This window comes from Rutilus rutilus, assembly GCF_951802725.1.
Source record: "Rutilus rutilus genome assembly, chromosome: 4".
Lineage (NCBI taxonomy): Eukaryota > Metazoa > Chordata > Actinopteri > Cypriniformes > Leuciscidae > Rutilus > Rutilus rutilus.
The window spans coordinates 11,053,649-11,068,635 of NC_140212.1; the positions used below are offsets into that span (position 1 = coordinate 11,053,649).

A 14,987-nucleotide genomic window follows, 5' to 3' on the forward strand; every position below is an offset into this window, starting at 1 on the left:
ATCCAACCTTTAAGGACACCAATTTTCTTTGTGAATGAATAATGTATCGTAAATAAATAAATGTTCTTCCTTAAAATACAGGGTGCATAAGTTTGGACACCCCTATGTTAAATTCCCATAGAGGCAGGCAGATTTTTATTTTTAAGTATTTAAAAAAAAAAAAATGTTTAGGATACTATGCATCCTGATAAAGTTCCCTTGGCCTTTGGAATTAAAATAGCCCCACATCATCACATAGCCTTCACCATACCTAGAGATTGGCATGGGGTACTTTCCATAAGATCATCTCTCAATGCAAATCAAACTAGCTTTTAGGCTAACTGAAATAAAACCATGCCAATCTCTAGGTATGGTGAAGGCTATGTGATGATGTGGGGCTATTTTAATTCCAAAGGCCAAGGGAACTTTATCAGGATGCATAGTATCCTAAAAATTAAAAAAAAAAAAATACTTACAAATAAAAATCTGCCTGCCTCTATGGGAATTTAACATAGGGGTGTCCAAACTTATGCACCCTGTATTTTAAGGAAGAACATTTATTTATTTACGATGCATTATTCATTCACAAAGAAAATTGGTGTCCTTAAAGGTTGGATTTTTCCTAATTTTTTAAATTAAGGCATTAAGTTCAGTTTCCAAAAGATGATTTTTTATTCCTCTTTTTAGTCAACTTTAGTATGGGTGTCTAAACTTATGCATAGCACTGTATTTTTTGTTCCTCTTAATACTGATAAAGAGTGCTGATCATTGGGAATCTAACATGTACTTGAGGTGAAAGCTATTTAAATCTGAACCACAAGCATTTTATTCCATTTGTAATTAATCTGGCAGTATTTAATTGATTTTTCCAATTGCAAAATTGATTTCTGTTTGTCTGTTGTTCCACACTGTTGGCACATTAGCTGGTATTTTAGCAGCCTGTCAAGCCTGAAGTCAAACACATAGATGTTCTATACACTCAAAATTGTATAGCCCAATGAGAAATATGAACATTTATAGACTGACGAGCCTCTGAAAATTAGCCACCTTTATACAATAAAGGTCAGTGAGGTTGGTTCTTTCCTCATAAGACCTCAGTTATGTAGCCTAACCTGAAGTGAGGAATGTGTCTTATCCATGGAAATGTTCAATGATGTGTCAAATCCCACAGGTGAGTGTGAGGAGAGACTATATTTGATGGAAATATGCTCAAATCCGCATTTCAGTGCTACTGGGAGCTGTCGTGTACATGTGAGACAGCGGACTGCACTGGAAATGCCTTCTTTATTTAACAGTTTCTAATCTATATTGTGTCCAGTCTTGTTACTGTTACGCAATCACTGCAGTTTTTGTCGTAATCCATAAACACACAGATGCTAGAGCTGAGAAGGTCACTGGTTGTTACTTCCATCGATCGAGGAGCTTTAGAGCAGATAGGACCATGTCTGATTCAACTCTTGCATCACCTCCTCCCAGAATCCCCTTAGCCAGGCAATGGAAGACCAGACTAGAGCATTCTGACACCTCCAGTGTAACCTAGATGTCCCTAAAATGATTCCAATGATATGCTCTAGTGCAATATTATTATTTTCTGTTGACCTAAGAGGTGGAGCTTAACTTAATTAGGTTGAGGGATAAGGTTAGGGTTTGGTTAGGGCGAGAGAGCTGGATGTCAAGCTCCACTCATTGGTGATCAGCCTCTCAAAAATTCCCTTGCTGGAAAAAGAACAGACTGTATAAGCAACTACCGGTTGGCTCTGGTACAATTGTTTCTAGATGATATATGTTTTCAAAGCCATCTGCAAACCAATGTAGGAAGTGGGACGTTTAAACAAAGCCAGTCTGCATTACCTCAGAGAGACGTGAGCTACGGTTGTATTGAGAGTGCACTTTAGGTAGCCTATCAGAACAGACGTTCTTGTTTAACCTCCTCAGACCCGAGCTTTGGTTTGGCGTGCATTTTAGATTTCTTCTAGCTTTTTGGGGTTAGGAGGGGACCAATATATATAATAACCAGAATTTATCTTTGAACATGAAGCACTTTTTGAAAAAAATGATGTCCACATATGTGGACACTGGGTCTGAATTCACAGAAAAAAATCAATACACCATTGTGTAACAAAGTGCAAATCTCTTTTATTTACAGCCTGTGCCTGAACATTTTTCGTTGTTACTCTTGTATAACTTCTGAACATACATACATCTTCCGCTTATCTGGGGCCGGGTCGCGGGGGCAGCAGTCTAAGCAGAGATGCCCAGACTTCCCTCTCTCTAGACACTTCGTCCGGCTCTTCCAGGGGGACACCGAGGCGTTCCCAGGCCAGCCGGGAGACATAGTCTCTCCAGCGTGTCCTAGGTCTTCCCCGGGGTCTCCTCCCGGTGGGACGTGCCCGGAACACCTCCCCAGGAAGGCGTCCAGGAGGCATCCGGAACAGATGCCCGAGCCACCTCAGCTGGCCCCTCTCGATGTGGAGGAGCAGCGGCTCTACTCTGAGCTCCTCCGGAGTGACCGAGCTTCTCACCCTATCTCTATGGGATCGCCCAGCCACCCTGCAGAGAAAGCTCATTTCGGCCACTTGTATCCGGGATCTTGTCTTTTCGGTCATGACCCACAGCTCAGCCCAGGTGAGTTGGAAAATTTATCCGGGGCCCCACCCTGGAGCCAGGCCCGGGGTGGGGCTCGTATGAGAGCGCCTGGTGGCCAGGCCTCCCCCATGGTGTCCGGCCGGGCTCAGCCCGAAGAAGCGACGTGGGGCTGCCCTCCCGTGGGCTCACCACCCGTAGGTGGGACTGTAAGGGGCCGGTGCTTAGAGGATCGGGCGGCAGTCGAAGGCGGGGGCTTCGACGACCTGATCCCTGGACCCTGGAGGGGTGCTGGATAGCGCTCTGACTGGGGACTCCATCGTTCTACTTGGGGACTTCAACGCCCACGTGGGCAGCGACAGTGACACCTGGAGGGGCGTGATTGGGAGGAATGGCCCCCCTGATCTGAACCCGAGCGGGCTAGTCACAGTTTGTCCATAAGGAACACCATGTTCAAGCATAAGGGTGTCCATCAGTGCACGTGGCACCAGGACACCCTAGGCCGGAGGTCGATGATCGACTTTGTGACTTTGTGGACGTTTCATCTGGCCTCTGGCTGTATATCTTGGACACTCGGTGAAGAGAGGGGCGGAGCTGTCAACTGATCACCACTTCTGAACATTGATATGGAAAAACAAAATTTATATCCAAATAAAAAACATATCCAAAAAAAAAAAAAATAGAAAATTTGCTTTCTTTTTTGTAACACTCCAAAACTTCAACTTCTCCAAACTAGGAATGTTTTTTTTATTTGTGTGTGTGTGCACGCTCGATCGCAGTGAGCAAGAATGTGTGTGTGTGTGTGTGTGTGTGTGTGTGTGTGTGTGTGTGTGTGCGTGCGCACGCGATCGTGAATGGGCAAGAGAGAGTGTCTGTGTGTGCGATCGCGAGTGATCAAGAGTGTGTGTGTGTGTGTGTGTGTGTGCGCGCGCACGCGAACGGGCAAGAGAGAGTGTCTGTGTGTGCGATCGCGAGTGATCAAGAGAGTGTGTGTGTGTGTGTGTGCGCGCACGCGATCGTGAATGGGCAAGAGAGAGTGTTTGTGTGTGCGATCGCGAGTGATCAAGAGAGTGTGTGTATGTTCGCGCACGCGATCGTGAATGGGCAAGAGAGAGTGTCTGTGTGTGCGATCGCGAGTGATCAAGAGAGAGTGTGTGTGTGTGTGTGTGTGTGTGTGTGTGTGTGTGTGTGCACGCGCGCCACGAAGCTCGCAAGTTGTGCAACTACAAATTGTCATTTTTTTTGCTAAAATTCTTATACAGTTTCATCGAAGTTAAGTCCCAATGTCCACATATGTGGACATCAAGTTTAGCAGCCTAGTAAATCTTTCCTGTTACAAAAGTTTGTCAAATGTGCATGCCATTTTAATCATACAACACTATTATGCATAACTTAACAAGAATCAACGATGAAATGTTATTACATTTTTTACCTTGTGGGCGTTTTGGTCTGATGTGGCTGCGTGACATTTCGCCTCTGTTCTCCGCCATCTTGAAATTATTTATGTTACATTTTTTTTTCTCCTGACACCACCAGATGGCAGTATAAGTGTCCATGTTTGTGAAAAACCAGTTCCAGTTACACAGAATTAAGTATTAAGCTGCACACAGCCAAAAATGTGGTGTCCACGTATGTGGACACGGGGACTGAGGAGGTTAAACATACTTTCTTGTTTAAAATTTTGGTTAGAATTTAGTTTCCATGTCTTTTATTTTCAATCCCACTACATGCTAGTCTATTTTGGTTATTCTTTAGTTCAGTAAACGTACTACTTCCATATATTTTTTTACTCTTATGTCACCATTTGTCATCTGTTGTGTCTTGTAGTCCTTATTATTCCTCTTTCCCTGATATTACAAATGTGCCAGGACTCTTGAGAACAATAACGGTTTTGTGTACAGTAAGTAGATACATTTTAAGACGTGGCTGCCTGCATGGGTTTTAGACATGATGCTGTTCAGTGGGACGACTAACATGCTCATTTTCACTTGCATTGCCAAACCACTAAGCTATCATAAATCAGATGTCCTGCACTGAGAAAAAAAAAGAAGAAAAAAAACATCACAAAGCGACTCTATCTATCTGCACAAAAACACAAGGTTAAATATGGCTTTGACAAAGTATAATTGTGTGTAGACTGAACATTGTAGATTTTAGGTTGTTTTCCATGACTGTACTTTAATGACATCGAAAAAAAAACAGAGTTAAAACACACTCACACAAACATACGTGTGGATACGTGTGAATGGATGAATTTGTTTGCGGAGCCTTTACTGTAAATTTCGATCAATTCAGTCAGTCAGACTCATTATTAAAAGTAGCTATGCGTTTCTTTCAAAAACAAACTTTTGAACCATTCTTTTAACGTTAAGAATATACAGAGCGTGCTCTCTGGATTACAGAGTCTAGTAGTGGTGTTTGTGTGATCAGTTGATTAGTCTCTCGTGTCGCTGCAGCTGCGCCTGCACTGAGCGTGCGCGTGACGGCGCTGCGCGTTTGACAGCAGCAGGAGCGCTCGAGGAGAAAGAGAAGCTGCGGCGCGCGCCCACTACACACCAAACCTACATCAATCCCATGAAACCGGACAGGTCGAGGATTCATCGCTGCAGTCGGTGAGTTTTATGAATGCAGCGTTATTCTCTCAGAGTTTCTGTCGAGACGCTTTTCGTAAGGAGAATGCGCAGTAGGTGCAGTATTTGAGTCGATGAGGAGCATCCAGTCGTGCTTCTCCCATGGCAACCGATGATGATGCGGATTTTCACGGCAATATGGCAGGGCTCACAAAGGACGCGTTTCTTTGAAATACACGAAACTTGTCCGTTTATTCCGAACGCCGTTTAAAATTAAGCTTTCATTGTGTGTCGTGTTATTGACACGATAAACGGCCCATTATGAAAGTCTATGTTTCATTGAAATCTTGCTCGGCCACCAGCAGGTGTTCCCATCATTCTCAGGCTTCACCCTCAATATTTGTTCATAATGGCGCATTTCTAAAATGTAAATATTTGAATTGGTTATTTATTCATTTTCATTTGAGAACTAGATGGACCTGCTGACTGTCATTGCATGAAGACAAAAAAAAAAAAAAAAAAACCTTTACAGCCATAGGAAACCCCACAAAAGACAACGGGAACAAGGCTCTTCCTTTCGTTATAGCATCTTCCTTTCATGTCTTTGTTTCTTTCAAAAAAAAAAATACAGGCTTTTTAAATGTTTATATACACTTTCCATTAATAGGGTGCAAATGGGGCCTAAACTCTTGTAAAATGTACATAGTTTGTATTTTTATGTTTATTTGTATTTTAGAAAATTGTAAAAGGCTACACTTAACCGAAATGTTGATTGTCAGCCTCAATGTTTTCAAACGAAATATTATTTAAGATGTTTATTTCTATTCCATTTATATGGGTTTTGTAACTTTTACAACCCTGTTACCAAAATCTGGGACCTCTAAATAAAACCTAAATTTAATAGGAAAATATTTAAAAACAAAAAAATAAACAATGGCTGTCACATTTAGCTAAAATTAAACTATTATCCACCTAGTTTGGGACCAAATGTTGGTAGCTGTTTCCCATAAATTAAATCAAAATTATTGTCTGATTTTACAAAACATTGGGTTATCAGGTTTGAATCGAATGGTTGAGCATTTTGAGAAAATGCAATGAAAATATTTTCATGCTGTAAAAATACTGAATATTTAATATATTTGAATATATTTAAGCATGAAGAAAGACTAAAATATTGAATGCAATGCAAAAAGGCTACATTTGTTCTTGTCTGTCAAGTGAGGAAACACAGGCTAACTGCATCGGTCTGTGTTTTTATTGGGCCTCAGGTGTAAATGAATGCAGCATTATGCTAAACGTGCCAGAATGTAGAGTGTTGTGTTTATGAGGTTACAGGCTGTTGTATGTCAAACGTGATTTAATTAGGATTGGTGATAAGATTTAGAGTTATTTTTAAATAACTCTTCGGGACATTGACTATATTTGGCGTTCACACTTCGAAAACCTCTTCATTGTGTGTGCTTAAGTCACTGTAGTGCTAGGCTATTTCTTTTTGACGTTCACACTGCGGTTTGGTACATAATCTGATGGCTTCATAGGTGACCTGCAGGCAGTCTAACATCGATACAACTGAATGATGATTAATGAATGAGAAAATATGGGACATTTGCTTTCATGTCCCTGGCAATGGGATATTAGTATGCATGTGTGCATAACAGCTGTTGTGTGCTGCAGAGCCACAAGTCTCTTAGTGAGATGAGAATAGTTTCCCATTTAGCTTTTCATAGCAATTGTTAATTAGCATTTGTATAGGACTGTAACGACAGAAATGAGTCCGTGTGAGAGCGAATGCCCGGGTAATGCAGTTGAGAGAGATATCAGAGCTGAAGACAGGAGCAGAAAGCCATTTGTTGAGCAGGACAGGTTCTTTATGTTTAGGGGTGTAAATATTGTTAATTATTTTTAAACTGAATTTGATTTATGATTCTTTACTAGTTCTGAAATTGTCAATTTGGCATGACTTGATTGTTTTGGTGCAATTCATTATTATTTACACACTTTGTCATTGCTCCATGAAATGCTCTGGAAGTAGATAGAAAATCTGAATTTGGTGGATTATTACAGATAGGCTAGTTTAAGAATGTGTTTTGAATAAAAAATGAACTTTCATATTCTAATGCCCTTTTCTTTGTCCGGTCGATGTATGTTTAGATCGAAATTATGCTCAGTCCATGAAATTGTATTCTGCACAGTCCAGGTGGAACCACATCAAACGCTTTTTTTGGATGGGAATAAATAGCAGTGCTAATGAAGCACAACAGGCACCAGGTACGTGCCACCAAGCCAGCTGTGCTTCATCATGGACCTTTGCCTTCTCATGCACTCTCATCTTTGCCTTACCATCTGGAATGGAATGACTGGACAATAATGCAAAGAGAGGATTACAGGGAGGGAAATAAATAGCTTTTGCTGTGGTTTTGGAGTGTTTGTTTGTGACTCAGTAAGTTCAGATGCTGGATATTTACATAGACACATTGCACCAGCTGCCATTGGCATGGCAGGCTAGGCATTTGCATGCTCATAATTGCTCTGCAAATATGCTACACGTACCTTGTGTCCTGATTTTAATGCACTAGAGCCTGATTTAAACGCAATGAACTTGTGTAATTCTATCTTGCATACTAAGTGTGGTAGATTAGTGAACAATGGGATTGTCAGCGAAAAATATAACTGGTGTTTAGCTATAGGTAGGTTATCATTTGCCTCTATTCCTTTTCAGATCAGTCTTTGCATGATATAGCCTTGGGATTACAGATTTATTTAGTATGGCCACATGTAACATCTCTGTTCACATGCCTGTTTTTATTTGTCATCTTTTAAAAAAACCATAAACTGACTTTGGACTATTGCTTCCTTGTGGTTGATAAACGATTAGTGGAGATTAAGGTCAAACATGCCCGAAGATGGACAACATGTTCGGCATCATGTGATTGTGCCTCTCTCTTTAACCAGCGGATGATTTGTGTTTATTAAATGCGGTTACATTAGCGAAATTTTGGTGAAATTTTGCGGTTTCATAATGTAGCATGAAGCACAGCTCAAAGAGGTCAAGCTTTCTGTTGGACCAAGCGGCAAAATTGTGAGTCATTTGAAAATTGCGCAGTCTGAATTGGAAAATCTTTGATTTACAGGTGTTGGATATACTTTGAAACAATTTTCACTCAGAAATTCGCAAATGATTTCAAAGAAATGACAAGTAGGCCTAACACATTTAATTATAGCTACATGACATTTTTTAAAGCAAAGACTGAAATATGTACTACTTTTATGTTATTTACTACTTCGAAAAACACTGTTAACAGTGTATTTGATTGAAAAAATTAAGCAGAAAATGTGTAAATACACAACTTATTGATGGGACTCTATCAGAGCATGAATAATATTTCCTAAATAAGTTCTCTATAAGGAATTATTATTGGATTCTGACTTATTTTGCTCCTTCAGAATCGTTGGTCTAACTAAATAAATGCTGTGATCAGCTATATTACATGACAGACTGCTTATATGACTCGTTTCTCTTAGTAGAAGTGATTTATTCCATGTGCTGTATGATGAATGTGTGCCATTTTAGTCTAGGCAGAAGCTGAATGCTTCGGATTGAATTACATTATAAAGCAAAATGCATTTTAATCTGGATGGTGAAAACTACCCGTAATATGTGGCATGTATTTTCCTCCTATATGGAGTACTTGTTGTGCTGATTAAAATATAAGCTCTTTCAGCTCCATCTGTCTGGATACGTCTCTCATGACGTATGAGCTGAGAAAAATGCACTGCAAAAATGCATTGGATAAATGTTTAAATTTGACCTATATTTATGTAATGTGAGACTATACTATTTTTTTGTAACACAGTGTTCTTGTTACACATGTTGTTTAATTAGGCCTACTATAAATTATGCATAATTACATGCAACCCTAAACCAAACCTAATCCTAACCCTAACCCGATAGTTCATTAATATTACTCAGTACTTAATTGTATAATTACACTGTAACAAGGACACCTTAAAATAAAGTGTAACCCTATTTTTTATTTTTATTTTTATTATCAGATGAAGATGTAACATTTTTACATCTTTTCTTAAAGAGGGGGTGAAACACTCAGTTTCAGTCAATCTCATGTTAATCTTGAGTACCTATAGAGTAGTATTGCATCCTTCATATCTCCAAAAAGTCTTTAGTTTTATTATATTTATAAAAGAAAGATAGGCTGTACCGAGTCTTCCGGAAAAAAACGAGCGGCTGGAGGCGTGCCGTGTGGGCGGTGCTTACGCGCCGATAGCTAACAACAATTCCGCCCCATCTGACGTCACACATGCCCATACTCGAAAAAAAACTTTCCGAAACTTGTGACAAACCGGAAGGAGTAGTTTTGCCACAGAAATACTCCATCAAACGTACAACTTAATTTTTGAAACTTTGTCCATGTTTAGCATGGGAATCCAACTCTTTAACAGTGTAAAAAACTCAGTATGCATGAAATAGCATTTCACCCCCCCTTTAATTTTCAACTGTCATGTCATCTCATCTCATTGTCCTTAAAGGAGAACTCCGGTCAATTTTAACATTGAGCTAATTTTTTTGTACATTTGGAGTGCTGTCAGTACAGAGAACAACGACAAAAATCGGTGTTTCCTACACCGTGTTATCCTCTTTTTAAAATTTGCACCCTGTTGACTTCAATGGGGCAAGTTTTAAACCTGCTTTTAGCCTCTTAACATCCTTGATGTGTCATTACAAGTGCACAGGTCATGTGAGTGATTCCTTCGGAGTGAACGCGAGTGAATCTGACTGCAGTAGATGTGAAAGATATTAATAAAAATTATGTTTATTCAGCCAGCGCACATACCTGTATTTACATCCTGTTTTCGGTCGAAGTCCACAGTAATCGATTGTCGAGTTCACGCGCATAGGTTTAGTACCTATGATCACGCGCGTAAACTCGACAATCACTCAACAAGTCAACAGGGTGCAAATTTTAAAAAGAGGATAACACGGTGTAGGAAACACAGATTTTTGTCGTTGTTCTCTGTACTGACAGCACTCCAAATGTACAAAAAATTTAGCTCAATGTTAAAATTGACCGGAGTTTTCCTTTAATTTGAGGGGTCGTTTACACAACACTGGTTTCAACTAAAAACTGAAAATGCAAACGTTTGAAACCGGATTTTGTTAACCTACAAAAACGTGAATTTGTGAAAACGGTGACGTCATGCATATTTCGTGTTCAGTCTTTAGTGTTTCTTTACAAAGTGACATCGCCAACTACTGGCCTGGCTGAAGAACACAGCGGTTTTAGTCGTTTTCGCAGATCCGTGGGAACGTGGATGGTTTTACAATGGTATCATCTGTACATGAAAAATGCTAAGGAATACTTGTCTGTTTTTAGTACTCTGTTGTCGTGTAAACGTACCCTCAATGCGTTTGTCCTCTTTCAATCCACTGACTTTAACACTAACCACAAATGCAAGCTCTTGCAGAGGAGGAAATGTGCTCCGTTTGAGGTTTGCTATAGAGTTCAAAACTAGGACTGTTTATAGGAAAGGAATGTTATCTTTTATGTGTAACCATTATGGAAGCTGATATGAAGGACACAGTGAGTTCAGCCTAAGTGCATTATGGGGTAAAAAAGGCATATCTGCTTATAATTGCTATGAATTGTTAAATAATTGCGAACAGATTGGACAACAATGTCCCTAGCAAGTTGAGTAACAATTGTCCCACTTACATCATGAGGACTGATGTGCTCTCTGCCCCATAATACAGTGCTTTCTCAGTCCATTGATCGGACGAGGCATTATTTTCTGTGCCTGGCTATGTACTGAAGCGCTGATAATGTCATCTGCTAATTCAGTGACTGAAAGCAGATGCTGGTCATTTTTCATGGATGAGGTTGGTTAGCGCCCTGTCCTCTCTTGCACTAATAGAGTGTCTCTTTACATAATAGAGTTATTGGAAAAAACGAATTAATTGTGAATCATTTTATCCTGAGATGGGTTTCAGGTCCATTTATGATGAAGTGCATTTTATATACTGGTGTTTCAGTGAATGTGCACACGCTCTCACCCCTGCTAAAGAAGAAAATAATCATTTATGATCACCTCCTCTTATTTTCCCATGGGTCTCAGTGTCTGTCGGTAATTAAATTATGCCTCAGTACATTTTTCACAACAGTTCAAGATGTAATTCTTTGGTTTTACAGTAGTAATCATTAGGAGTGGGAATCTGAATAGTTCTGAAAATTATGTTGTTATTTGGGTCAGCACATGGTAATATTATGATTTTTTATTTGTGTGTGTGTGTGTGTCTGTAAATGTAACTATAAAATGTAAATATACTGAAATAGATTTTTCCTCCAACCACTGTTGTTATATTATGAACCTCAGTATATGTTATATATTTATAAATATTTCTGTAGGCCTATTTATTTTAAACAGTTTAACTGAAGATAAAAATAATTTCAAATGAGAACTATTTCTGAACGATCACCCAATGAATGGATGGCTGCTGAAAGCCACAACCGGAATAAATTAACTTTTAAAATACATTAAATTAACCATTGATATAAATTGTAACTATGTAATGTAAATATTTAGAAGTTGTAGTTGTCATATCAACTTCAGTAAGAAGTAGCAAACCTTTTCAGACACTGGTTCTTTGTGTTTTAGCGTCAACAGATCAGTGTCATCTCAAGAACGTGCGTTTAGTTGCAAAACGTCTAACGTCCGACCAACCTAACCACGGAGAAATGTGAAATATTTAAATTGGCATGGAATCATTGTGCTTTAAACCTGCTGATTTATGGGTATTTGAGAGCTGTGGTCTGCGGTCTGCTTGCTGCTTTGGAGAGATTTGTGTTGATTTTTTGACTTGGTGTAAATAACTCGGAGGTCATGGCGCCCACAAGCCCTGTGAAATTTCGCTCCTGTGGGACCGGTTTCTGTTCTTGTCCTCCTGGCCTCCTTCTTGAACCCTGTATCCTCCCTTGTACCAAAACACACTCCAAACACTCCTGTATACTTTGATGGGGGGGGGGGGGGGGGGGGGGGGGTTAATGTTGATCTAATGTGAGTCACAAGCATGTTTTTGCCTTTAAAAGTTTTCCAAAAAGCCTTGGCAGCTGGTTTCTGTCTATAGCATGTCTGTGAATCACAATGGAGGCCTAAAATAATCCAACTTCCTGCTTTGAAGACCTCAAACTCCCCTCTGCACCCGAGGCTCACTCCAGACAGACTTCTGCAGACTTTAATGATGTTTAGAGCTTCATATCTGAGTCCCTTGTCAGAGTTATATCAAATGAAGGAGTAGATTATTTCCTGTAAGTTATGTAAGTGCATTGATATTTGGAGTTCTGGAAATATGGATAGATTAAATTTAACACGCTAAGCCGTCTTTGGTGTTTTCAGTGGCGCAAGGTTTATGATCTGAACGGGTGAAAGTAGGATTTGTATTTTGTAAAAACATACCTTTAAAAATATATTCTTTTGTGTCTCCCAGTTATGCCCCACTTTTATTGGAGAAAACCAAACCACTAACAATGACTAAGAAAGAACATTCTAGTACTTTAACTTACTGGCATCATGTGTCTGATTTTGCTTTTAAAGGATTTAGAATTCAAGATGGATATATTCTTAATTATTTCTGATCATGTCTACCATTATGCAGATTTGACTGTAAAAATTAAGATCTTAGTTTATAACTTGTACAACTTTACTTCCTTTACTACTCTTAGCAGAATTTATTTTCATGTCTGTCCTCATTCACATTCACACTGAAACATATACCTTTAAACTCAGCCTTTTTTACCTCTCTCTTTTCCTCTTTAACAAATTTATTTTTAATTAATTAAGAGTTAATTGAGCCTGACTGATGGGACTGTGAGTGTACATTGTTAAATACTGAGAAACAGAAACGCTGCTTTTAAAAACAAAGCTTCTATACTGAAACTATACTGAACTGCTTTTTGTTTTATGTCCCCAAATTAATTGCAGTTTTTAGTCGGCAGTTGATGATGGCAGTAAATGATGGCAGTTCCTTGTGTACATTGTGTTTTATGAGCTCCCTGTTACTTCCACTGAATCCAGATTGACAGGGTCTGGCGGGTGTTCAGTCTGACTGAAGAACAGAATGAACGTTTGAATAGAGCGGTGAAAGACTGGAGGCTTGCTGGGAGAAAGAGAGGCTTGAATTGACTGAACGCACCGCTGTGCGGGCGATCAATGCAGTACAGTTATATTGAATAACAGTGTCACTCCTGACATATGATTTATGAGTTATAAATATCAAAAACATGTGCATGTGGGCCCTCCTACGTACAGTATGACAAAAAATTTCAGACTGTAACATTTCTTTGGCTTTTATGTTTTTGGCCTGACAGTATTAGGGCTCAAATATGTTTGTGAGGAACATTTGAAGCATACAAATCTTTATGAATCTTTCCAAAATGTTGTGTTTATTAACTTAAGAAGTCAATGCTTCTGAGTTCTCCCGCAAATGTTTTGCGTTCCCCAAGAAACTTTGGGACCCTTTTGCAAACCTTTTGAGTTTCTCCGGGGAACACAAACATTTTTGCAGGAGAACGCAAAAGCATCTCTTTTTTTTTCCCACCACCATGTCCCTTTAGGGGCTCCATAGTAACTTGATGCATTGTGCTTATGTCCAAGACTTTTTACACATGGTACGGATTAACTTTGGGACCACCAAATTCCGTGGTTGTGTTATAGGCAGTAGATCGGCAATATAGACAGACTGACTTCAGGATTAGAATAATGCTCAGATTTGAGCATCACAAATCAATACAGAAAAATGGCAAAGTGCAGGACAGTGTAACACAACAGCAAAGGATCTTCACCATGCTGCTTGGTTTAATAAACATGTTAATGTCAGCCAACAAACAAATAGCTATTTAATCATTGTTTTAGCCTACTGTTAGTGCAATCTTTTTCAAATGTTCCAAGTATTTAATACAGTAATGTAATATCGGTTATCATTTAAGTTAACAGGTACTGTATAACAGCAAATCTTGATCGATATTAAAAAGTTGCATTCAGGTTTGGCTCCATTTTGGTATAAATGTACACTTTTCATGAACCATTACATTCCCAACAGATCAAACCAAGTCTGCCCTTTTCCCCTCATTAAATATTCTGTTTCACTTAGATACACTTATGTCACAATAGGTTGTGAATGCTGTTTTATGTTAACATTAAAGTAGTTTGTCTGTATTGCTGTTTTTCTGTTCATAAATGGAGCCAGTTTCATGGCTTGAAGGTCATATCATATAGGTATATTTTCCACCGAGCTCAGATTGCTTTTTTGTTGTTGTTTTTTTAATTAGGCTATTAAGGTAAAGGGAGAAAGAAGCCACAATGAGACCTCTGGCCATGTTGGTGACTCTGGATGATAATAGGGCAGTTCAACGCCAGTGGCATAAACATTTAATAATTTTTCACAGTTTAGACTACTAATTTTGTCTGGCAGCTACATAGTCTTTTTAATTCATTAGTCAGGTACAGAATGAATAGGCAGACTAGTTCTAGGCAACTCTGAAGTTCCTGAACTGAGTCTTTGGCTTGGTCTTGCTTTCAGTTTGAATAGCACTTCACTTCCTACTTTACACGCCAAGCCTGTAATCTGTTATGCATACGACCTTCAAGGGCTCTAGACCATCAGAGCAGAAGTCAACAGTCTACTGTTTGTTTATTCACTTTTTTTTTTAACAAAGACAATTCTTGTCTTTCGTTGGAATACTGTGAAGCATTAGTTTGATGTAACTTCTGTCCCTACAGAGGGTAAGTGCTAAAGTATTACTTTTGTTACCATTTTCATTCACTTTTAGGTTTTTGTAACATTTA

General features: G+C 39.2%; 1 protein-coding gene across 19 annotated transcripts in view; it reads left to right on the forward strand.

The window, feature by feature from the left end:
* Window positions 1–5,022: 5,022 nt before the first annotated feature.
* The window catches only part of nrcama (neuronal cell adhesion molecule a), a 50,271-nt gene continuing 40,306 nt past the window's right edge, over window positions 5,023–14,987 (forward strand). For 15 of the 19 annotated variants that reach the window (XM_084406279.1, XM_084406296.1, XM_084406298.1 and 12 more), the window contains exon 1: window positions 5,023–5,174. The gene's annotated coding sequence lies outside the window, so the exon portion shown is untranslated. Of the gene's footprint in view, window positions 5,175–14,803; window positions 14,925–14,987 lie in introns of those variants that run through there. The other 4 variants (XM_084406284.1, XM_084406288.1, XM_084406294.1 and 1 more) reach the window with 3 other exon arrangements.